The 10,312-nt window shown below is 44.8% G+C and overlaps 1 protein-coding gene across 8 annotated transcripts in view; it reads left to right on the top strand.

The window, feature by feature from the left end:
* Nucleotides 1-3,467: 3,467 nt before the first annotated feature.
* The window catches only part of CEP350 (centrosomal protein 350), a 68,971-nt gene continuing 62,126 nt past the window's right edge, over nt 3,468-10,312 (top strand). For 6 of the 8 annotated variants that reach the window (XM_064719352.1, XM_064719347.1, XM_064719348.1 and 3 more), the window contains exon 1: nt 3,468-3,589. The gene's annotated coding sequence lies outside the window, so the exon portion shown is untranslated. Of the gene's footprint in view, nt 3,590-3,705; nt 3,771-4,043; nt 4,183-10,312 lie in introns of those variants that run through there. The other 2 variants (XM_064719345.1, XM_064719346.1) reach the window with 2 other exon arrangements.

The following is a 10,312-nucleotide window of genomic DNA, read 5'->3' as shown; positions in this document are numbered from 1 at the left end:
CTGCAAAATAGTTTGGCTCCTTCTAGAGAAATCTCACTTGTGAAGTTGAAGTGACCCTGACTGTCAGCAGATCAGGAAATTAGTTTGTGACAGAAAAAATGTGGTTTTACAGAGCAAAACCACCAGATCTGGCCTTGAGACCAAGAAGGGGATTTTCCTTCTTCTGTGGCCTTTAGCAAAAAATCTTCTGAGTAGAACATGATCTTTTGGGGGAGGGCTGAACCAGCTACACACCAAGCTGCAGCCAAGATTTCCTGCACTCTGCAAATGGGGCTGGAAGTGGTCAAAGTGCTCCTTGGGCTGGGAGCAGATGGAGCTGCAGTTGGTGAGAGCCCCTTGCAGGTGGAAGGGGGAGCGTGGCCCCTCTCCTGCTGTCACCTGAAGGATGGGAACACCTTCCTGCCTTCAGCAGGGCTGTTGTGGAAGGGAGCCAGGACAAAGCACTGCCCAGCTGCTGCTACCTTGCCTCTCACACCCTGCTCTGAGTCATGCTGTGCTGAGTGTGCAGCATGCTAAGCAGGTTTGGAAAAAAGAATTAATTTTTTCCCCCCCTTTTTTTCCCCACATGAACAAAATCGTACTCTTTCTGCAAATTAAATTAAAAAATAAGTTGTGGCTTTCATATGCTTGTTTTTGAAAATTATATTTGTTTTGAACAAAAAGTCCAGCTTGAACTGAATGCAAAAGGTGAGAGCTCCATGTTAAGGCAGGCATAAAATTATTTGCTGTACAGGACACAGCTATGTGCACCACCTGCAGTGCAATGGTCAGCATGCTGTATTTAGCAAAAATAATCTGATTTTGGAGGGGTGTAATGAAACATGAACAACTTGCCAGATTCTGTGTTAGGACCATGTGGTACAGTTGGAAAACTGTGGGAAGAAATCTTGAAGTGATGCCTTTAATTCATAAGAGAACAATTTTTCATGCATTGTTTCTGCTGTCAGCTGGACTGCAAAGTTGTAGGAGTACAGAGCAGGGAGGGCGGGTGTCCTGTAGTCCTCACAGCTGTCCTGTGTCCTGTTTTATTGTCAGCTCCTGACAGTTGGATTTATAATTGTGTGCCTGGAAAATCTCATTCCACGTCCAACAGGTGGAAGCACCCTTCCCCAAATTCCTGCATGGCTCTTGGGAGCCACGTCAATCAGGGAAAAGGGGGAGGGAGTCTGGGGGCTCTGGGCTGCAGGAGCCAGCTGCCCCTTTCTAATTTTAGAAGGGGTGTGCAAGAACAGTGTGGAGTGGAAAACTTTCCAAACCTCTTTCTTAAAGCTGCAATGAGCGAGTGAGTGAAAGATGAGAATGTGGCTCTTTGCTTTTCCCTCACTGCGTGTCTCCATCCAGCACCAGGGCTGCTGTTCCCCGCCGTGCTCTGCCCTGTAGGGAGCTCGTCCTGCTGCAGAGGGTTCCATCCCTGTCCTCCCACCTGGGGCTGTGTGCAGGTAAAAGCTTTTTTTTATTTCTGAATTTCACAAGGTGACTGCATCTCATGTCTTTTTCTTTCTCTCCTCGTGTCTGGTGTTTGGCCATCAGAGCTTTCCACTTCACTGCAAGAGAATCTTTGAAAGTGACAAAGATTCACTCTCAAACCAGTTGGGTCCCACTGGCAGGTACAGAGAGCAAACAGGAGCAAAACCAGAATACAAACACTGCCTTTTAATTCCACTTAAAGCAAATGATTTCCATGTTTGAGAAAATCCTAATGTGATGCCTAGTTTGCCTGGAGATGAGAAAGAAGGAGGAGCATGAAACTAGACTAACTGCTTCCAAGCAGAAAAGAGAAACTCTGTTTAAAAGCATAATTAAAGAGGCAGTACATTACGAAAGTGCTGAATAATTTAAATAGGCTGCCAGTCCAGCAATATTAAGCAGTAAATTTAAGCAAACACTATGTGATGATGGAGAATATAATAATTTCATTTGCCCTAGTCTGCAATCAGGGCTCCCATGCATTGCAGTAATATTGTTTTCATTGACTGAAATTGCCATTATTATTATTATTATTATTATTACTTTCAGTCTCCTGCTTTTGGGAGCAACGAGTTTGCTCTTTGAGAACTCAGGAGGGAATTTGGCACTACTTGCCACTCTTTCCCACTGGACCTGTGCTTGTCTTTCCATGTTCAGACATTTTTTTCCCCTCAGCTGGCAAAATCAAAATAATTATAAAATAAAAATAAATTTTAAAAGTGCCTCAGGAGCACTTTGACCATTTCCAGTCCAATTTGCACAGTGCTGGAAATAAAAATAATTTCCAAAGGTTTAACCACTGACATCTCGAGTTTACCTCTTCTTTCAAAGGAGGTATGCTTATGCAGGAAAATGTGCTCTGTAATTAGCTTGTATATGCAAAAGACCTAAATTAAGGCTAAATGAGAAGCCTGTAATTGTAATGTGATTAAATTCTGCATTACCTAAACTTCATAGCTGTAATCTCTCAGTACTTGGGGTATTTTCCTATGATGTTCCCATACTGGAATAATTTACATGCAAAATGATGGCCATTTACTAGAGGAGAGGCTATGTACAAAGAGATTAATCCTTTCTAGTCAAGTAAAGAAAAAAAAAAAAAAAGGAAGAAAAAAATAAAGAAAAAAAAGTAGTTATCATGGTAGTTACCATGATCCTTTAGTGTTTGGGGTTGATAACTCTCCACCCCCGTGCTCCCCCAAGAAATTTGGCACCAAGCAATCTCACTAATGACTGAAAACCAGACTGGGGAAGTTGTAGACAGGCCCTGAAGGGAGCATTCCCAAAATAGCTGTAGGAAGAAATTCTTTTTTCCTATTCTAATAACTTTCTTTCTTCAGTGGAAATAATTTGCTAGAGCTGGATAATATCTTAGACCTATTTTTGAAGCGTGGGTGGTTTTAATGCATCTTCAGGGTGGAATCTATGCATTAGAAGTCAGTATACTAACAAATTCTTAATTCATGTTTATAATGAGTGATAAAAGTGAAATGAAGCCCATGGAACTCAGTCATGTCTCTGAAGTTCTGCAAATGTTTATTTAAATTTAAATTTGGGAGAGTGTAATTGGAGGCTCTTTCATTTACCAAAAAAAAAAATATTTTTCTAAAGATGAAGGCTGTGAACACAAATGACTAAAAAGCGGTGCCCTAGTTTCGGCTGGAGCCGCTTCAGGAATGCCAGCATCAGCGCTGGGTTTAATTAGCACTGCCAAGTCCTGGCCTTGCACCAACACCCAGGGCTCTGCATAAGGAACGCGAGGGGACTGCCCCGGCAGGTCAGGCCTGTACAACTGTGAGGGGAACAAGACAAGCTCCGAGGGAAATCCCGGAGAACGACGGAGGGCAGGGCAGGGCGACCGCGCCGCACCCAACATGGCGGCGGGCGCTGAGGGGGCCCGGCGGGCCGGCGCCATGCTGGGAAGGTCGGCGGCCGGCGGGCCGGTTCTCGCGAGAGTTCCCGATGCGCCGCCGCCGCCGCCGCTCCGTGTCAGTTGCGGGCCGGTAATGGCGGCGCTGAGCCGCCGCTGACGGGCCGCGCACCGGGCTCGGGCCGCCCTCCCTCCGCCCGCCCTCCGCGGGATGTGCCGCGACCTGCCGCCGGCGCAGCGGGCGTCCACCAGGTGAGGAGGCGGCGGGAGCGGCCCGCGCCGCCGCCCCAGGCCGCGCTCGGCCGGCGGTGCCGCCCCGCCGGGGCGTCGGGCGAGGTGGGGCCGGGGCGGGCCCGGCCCGAGGAGCTGCCGGCTGTCACTTGGCTCGGCCGCTCCGCCCGGCTCCGGCGTTTCCGCGGCATCCGCTTCACCCGTTAAGTGTCTTTCTTTTTCTAGTTTTAATTTGTTTTCCGCTGCTTGGCGTACTGGGGGGTGGCGGGTGAACGGAGAAGATTGGGGTGCTCCGTTTCGCTGTTGTCTTTTCGCGTTGTGGGGGAAACCACCGATCCCGGGTGTTTCCGCGGACAAACAGAACCGCAGCCCGGGGTGGCCCCGCTGCCCTCGGAGCCTCCCCGAGCACCGGGAGGGCGCTTTTAAAGTTTAAATGTGCGCTTTGCTAAATGCGTGTGCCGTGCCAGGGCGTCCTGCCCCGGCATTGCGGCATCGCTCGGTGTGTGCCCGCTCAAAGTCCTGCTGACATCCCCGGCAGCAGCTGCCCCGAGCGCTCTCGGACTCCATCGCTGCCATTCTCTGTGCCTCTCGGAGGCAGAAAGGCTTCCAGACGGGTATGACTGGCTTGGTTTGTTGGCTTTTGGGTTTTTTTCCCCTGTGGATGCAGTTTTGGGTGGTGTATTGCCTGCTGTCGGTGTAGGTTTGGTGGAATCGTTGGGGCGGTCAGGCACTGGAATAGGTTGCTCAGGGAGGTGGTGGAGTTACCATCCTCAGAGGTGATCTTAAAGGTGTCTTCCAGCCTTGACGATTTTCTGATTCTCTGATTGTTTGTGTCTCTGGGTGTAAGCTGTAGCTCAGCAGCTGAGCATCTCCTGGCACGTTGAGTAAGTTTGCAGGTAGAGGTTTGTCTGTCAAACAGCTTCATTGTGTAGATGAACAATCCACTGTCTTGAAATTGAAAATTTAGCACTTGACTGGTCGGTTCTGGAGGGAGGGGGGCTTTGTCATCTTAAGCTGCTTCAGCTGTTCTCCTGATTTGAAAACTCAAAGTACAGTGACCAGAAGTGTTTGTGGGACCGACGTGTGGAGCTGTAAGTGATTCACAGCTTTGCCTGCAAGTTCTCAGTGTTCAGTCGGGCTGTCTGCACCGACGGGCTAAGTTTTGCTGTCTCTTCGCTATAGTTCTGGTTGCTGCAACAGTTTCATTAGGTAATGCTTGAGATAATTAGATACAACTGAGGGTGTGGCCACGTGAACACTGTAAACTGTCGGAGGCTTCGGTTTCTGTGAGTGACGCTATTTAAACAGAAGGTATCCTGCTCCCGCTGAGCAGAGCAGCTTAATTTATGGAGTAATGGAACATTTCTGCAAGGGGCCAGGGCACCGTGGAAATCACCTGCATCCAAAGGAGTGTGGGCAGCATCTGGAGAGAGGTGATTGTGCCCCTCTGGTCCTCTCTCATGAAACCTCACCTGGGGAGCTGTGTACAGCTCAGGTGTCCCCAGCGCAGGAAGGACATGGAGCTGCTGGAGCAGGTCCAGGGGAGGCCACAAAGTTGGTAAGAGAACTGGAGCACCTCTCCTGTGAAGACAGGCTGAGAAGATTGCATGGAGACCTCACAGCATGCTCAGTGTCTGAAGGGACCTACAGTGAAACCAGAGGGACTCTTTGTTGGCAGCTATGGAGGTGGGACAAGAGGGAATTGCTTCAAACTGAGAGACTGGGTTTAGCTTAGGCACTGGGAAGAAATTCTGCCCTGTGAGGGTGGTGAGGGGGCACAGAGCTCACAGAGCTGTGGCTGCCCCTTCTCTGGAAGTGTTCCAGACTGGATTGGATGGGGCTTGGAGGAACCTGGGATAGCAGAACGTGTCCATGGGCAGGAGTTGGAACTAAATGATCTTCAAAGTCCCTTCCAACCCAAACCATTGTAGGATGCTGGGTTGCTGATTGGCATGGATCACCTTGCAGGCTGCCTAGGCTGGGTGTGGTGGTGACTGAGAGAAAGTGATTTTAAAATTATGAGCATCTCGTTTGCGTGGGTTTGTTTTACTAAGCTTTGGTGCATGGCTGAGGTTTGAACACTGTCCTGATAAACCAGTCCCAATGTGGATCATGTCTTTTCTTTCTTGAAATAACTTTGTTGGCAATTTCTGTCACCACAGCATAAGCATCCCTTAAATGGATAAGGATCTAATCTTGGAGTTGCTACATCTGTACTGAAGGTTTTGTTCACTTGGATGTGATGAACTTGGTGTCTCCTTTCACCCCTCTACCAGACATACAGCTGCTTTCTGCTAAAAAAGTTTCCTTGTATCAAGCAGACTTGTGGATAAAGTCATTAATGGGTTTAGTCCCATTGACTTAAAGTGCTCAGACAAGGCTGCAGTGCTATTAATGTGATTCCAGTTAGGTTTGAAATCAGGAGGGTCAGTGCACACAGCACTGGATCTGTTCTGTATTACCTCTCTGGGAGGTGGGTGAAGCTGCACAGCATAACATGAATGGTGCTGCTGCTTCTTTCCTCCCACTTTGACTGTCCTGGCAGCAACTGATAAACTGAAAGAAAAGTCACTATAAAAGAAAAATTATTATTTTGCTGCCAGTTTAGTGAGTTGAACTGTGATGCAGTCAGGTGAGCATTGCATCTATGACAGAGTGACGTGATTGCTAGAGAAAGTAGCAAGGAATATTTGGATTCCTTCATCACTGTGGAGCTGCTAAATCTGCTCAAGTCCACCTTGAAAACTGACATCAGAGAGCCACCTTTTTATCAGTACAGCAGAACTGTTTAACTCTGCTATTGATGAACTTAAACTAATTCATGCTGTTCAAATCAATATGAGTGTTAATAGAAGATCAGGTGTAGTGATACAGTAATGAAAACAGAAGGACTTTGGTGGTTGAGTGCACAAAGAAAACTTTCCCAGTGCTGTCAATATATTAAGCATGTGGCTGGATTACACCAGAAGTGTAAAATTTATCCATAGATGTAAGTGCTTGGAAGATGGATGTGTATCATTGTGCTAATGATATAATAGGCTTTAATGGAGTGCTCCATTGAGAATAAAATTACTTGTATGCCTAAGTGTGAAACCTTTGTCAATATGCTAGAGAAAGAATGGAGCAAATAAATGAACTAATCAATTATACCAGGTCAATTGAAACTTAGTGAATTCTAACATGAATACTGGCTGGTTTAGCTTCCTAAGAGCACTTCTCAGTGATGGCAGAATTTCTCACTAAGTCACATCCATGGCAAGGCACCAGGTGGAGTTCTCAAACTGAAACAGAAAAACTTTGAAAGGGATGGTGTTATTTAAAGATGAGAAAATATCTTATTGCTACATTTAGCTAGATCAGGAAAAATTCTTTTAGCAGAGTTCTGGTATCTGCGTTTGTAATGCCAGGTCAGAAACAGAACTGGTGGTCACTGTTCAGCTTGTTGGGAGGTTTTTGTGTTTGGGCTGTTCTGACTCCTTGTGTTGTTATTGAGGCACTTCTTAGATGCTCCTTCTGAGTGCAGTTCTGAGCAGAGGCATCAAAGGTGAGAAAGTGGCATTTGGAACATTTTCCCTGAGGTTTTCATGCGCTTTAGTCTGCTTTGGAAGGAAATAGCAATCATGCTGCAGTTGACTCAGGTGAAGTTGCTTCTGTGCTCATGGTTCTGTTGAGGCATGGGAAGCTGCTGTCCCCAAAATTGGCAGGTCTGGTTCTTGTACCTGGCTGAGGGCATTGCCTGCAAGTTCTTGGAAGGCTCCTTCACAGTGGGGTGTTCCTTGTGAGATGAGACAGAGCTTGAAGAATTTGAGCATATTCTGCGGAATAAATTCTGGATTTATTATGGGCTACAAGAATTGAAACCTTCTAATGTGCAGTTTCTGGTCACTGGAGGTGGAACGAGTGAACAAAGTCTGGTTTTGATGCTGAGGAAGGAAAATGCAGGAGTACTTTATTGGTTCTAGGAACTGGGGCGTTTTCTTCTCTGTCATAAATGCTAAGATCTTTGAAGTCAAAAAAATACAGAACTTGTGAATGGATAGGCAAAGCCTTGTGTGCATCTCCTTAATAAATGGATGCATTCTCTGTGCCTCTGTGCTCTGATTTCTTCATGAACAATGACTCAAGTTACACTAGCTGTCACAACATTCATTTCAGTGGATTTCCTCAGAGTGCCTCCTGGCACGTGGTGCAGCAGAGGAAGACATTCCATTTCAGTACAACCACTAGTCCCTTTTTAGGGCCAGCTTTATTTTTTTATCACTTCTTCATCACTTTTGCAAGTTGCCACGTCTTTTCATAGCAAAAGAATGTGGTAAATGTCCATTCTCATACAGTTGGAAAGAATCAGATCCAGAAATGTTTCATTTATAGAGAAATCTTCACTATAGTTTGGATGCAAATTTAGTAGCTGACTAGTGCCAATGATTTAATCATAGAACTCAGGAAGCATATTTGTGTTTTCTACAGGGTTTTTTTGACATTTGATGGATGTGTGTTTATATCATTTATCTTCCTGGTTAAAAGCTAGAGGTAGTGACACATGCTTTGCAATTTTTTAAGTGCTCTTCTCTCTGCAAGTGTGTGCTGTATCTTGATTGCTCTTTTTTTGTACTGCCTTAGTATCCTTAAAGTTTTCTTGTTATCTAGTTTAAGACAGATCAAATTTTATTTCATTTATTTGACTTATAAAGCTTTTGTTTTCTTTTAATTATTTTCCAAAGTAATGATATTTGGAATGTGAGTTCTTCTGGTATATATACTGCTTGTATTACAAGACAAAATATTGAATATTATCTAAAATTAGATCACTCAGAGCAGCTCTTTGGGCATTTCATTTGAAAGCTTATTGTATAAATGAGCATTGGGAGAAGGTGGAGGGAGGACCTGCCTCATTCTGCAGGGTCAGCTGTGGATTCTGGAGATGTGGAGCTTTTTGGACAAACATGTCATGTTGTTTGTTGTGCTGGAATTTGTCCTCAGTCCTGAGGAAGGTCAGCACATTGCCTGCATCTGATACCGTTGAAAGGCAAAGTTTGCTCAAAATATGCTCTGGCCAAAGAAAGAATATGTCACTCTTGTACCAAAAAACATTTTTAAAGCCCATATACATAACCAAAACAAGTCTCAGAACAGTGTGTTATGGATATTTTTAACTCTCATTTAAGTGAGATAATGCAATATGGTAAGGACTTGGGTTCTGGAAAAACGAGTAGGTTAAGGTTATTTTTATTCCAGACTCAAGCATATCATAATAAATTGTGTTTTGTGGTATTTGAGAAGACACTGAAAGTGTTCCTGGCATCTTTAAATATAATTTCCATCACTTTCAGTGGACTGAGCAAAACAATTTGTTCAGCTGGGTCTGCCTGTGCCTGTGCACCTTTGTCTGTTCTGCCAGCAGTGCAGAGCTTTAGCTGCACAGACAGGAGCTCCAGAGGCTCCTTTAAGATTCAAAAGTCACCTTTGTATTTATTCATGGAAACTGAAAATGCTTTTGCAAACAGGAGAAAATGATGATTTGTGTGTGTGCCCATTTCCTGCACAGAGCAGTGTGCAGTGTGTGAGGTGTGGGGGCACTGGGACACGCTGGTCAGGGTGCCTTGGAGCTCCACTGGCAATGAGAGAATGAATGGTTCTTGTTTTGCCCAGTCCCTCTGCTCTCCTCGAGGCAAAGGCAGGAGCAGCTTCCCACATTTGCTCCTGAGACTGATCCCACTGTTCACCAGTGTTTCCACCCCTTCTCATTCCTGCATGGAGGGTGCTGTTTACAGTATGACAGAGGTAAAACCAATAAAGCAAAAAACCAGGCAGAATTCTTTCAGCCTGTACCAGACTCCCTGCTCACTTTGCTTTACCACATAAGCCCATTGACTTTCTGCCTGAATAAGGCAAAGAGGCATAAAGAAAGGAAAAGATTGCTTCTTTTATTGGCATTGGTGCATTATTTTTGCTTAAACTGCATAAAATGTTGTCCTTGTGCACTGTGTACTCAGTTTGTAGCAAAATCTGTCACTATGTGGATAAAACATTTGAGAATATCCCAAAGAAGTCAATGTTAATAACTTGTTTCATTCCATACTCATAGCAAACTTTCATATTTCCTTTTGTGCTATCCCTTTCATTTAATATCCCTTGTGTTTTTATAAGAAACAAAGTCTTGAGGAATACTGTTCCCTGTGCATACTTGGTTTTTTCCCCTAAAACCACAAAATATTAGTGAAAACAGCAGTGGGTGATCTCTTGCTCACATTGTCTTCCTTTTCTGAATCTGCACAATTCAGTTTCCTCTCCTCTTCCCTTGATTCAGTGCCATGAGTTTCCTCTTTCCTTTTCTTACCAAGTCTGTGCTACTAAGGAAAAAACCTTACCAAGGATCTTTGAAAACTTCACAACTGGACCAATACACAAGCTTCTTTTCTTCCTTTTTGCTGCTCTCTGTGCCAGTTCTTTAGAAGTTCATTGCATTTCTCTCACCTTCCTAGCTTTCTCATTCTCTTCCATTTTATATCCTGCTTCTCTCACAATTTTCTTTCTCTTTTACCCAGTCTTGTTTTTAATCTCTTCTACATTTTTATATATCTTTGCTAAGTATAATCTGCTTTCATATCTCCCACTCTTTTTTTAAATGTTGTGCTCTTAACAATGTTGACCCCTTGATTTGCTGTCTGTTGTACCTTTCAGTGCCATCCTTGGTATGTTTAGTATTAAATGTGTGGATTTCTCATGTTCCTTTCTTACATGCTG

The sequence above is a fragment of the Zonotrichia leucophrys genome, chromosome 8 (assembly GCF_028769735.1).
Source record: "Zonotrichia leucophrys gambelii isolate GWCS_2022_RI chromosome 8, RI_Zleu_2.0, whole genome shotgun sequence".
Classification (NCBI taxonomy): domain Eukaryota; kingdom Metazoa; phylum Chordata; class Aves; order Passeriformes; family Passerellidae; genus Zonotrichia; species Zonotrichia leucophrys.
Note: the sequence above shows the minus strand (reverse complement) of the source record. Positions and strands in the feature narration are given on the sequence as shown.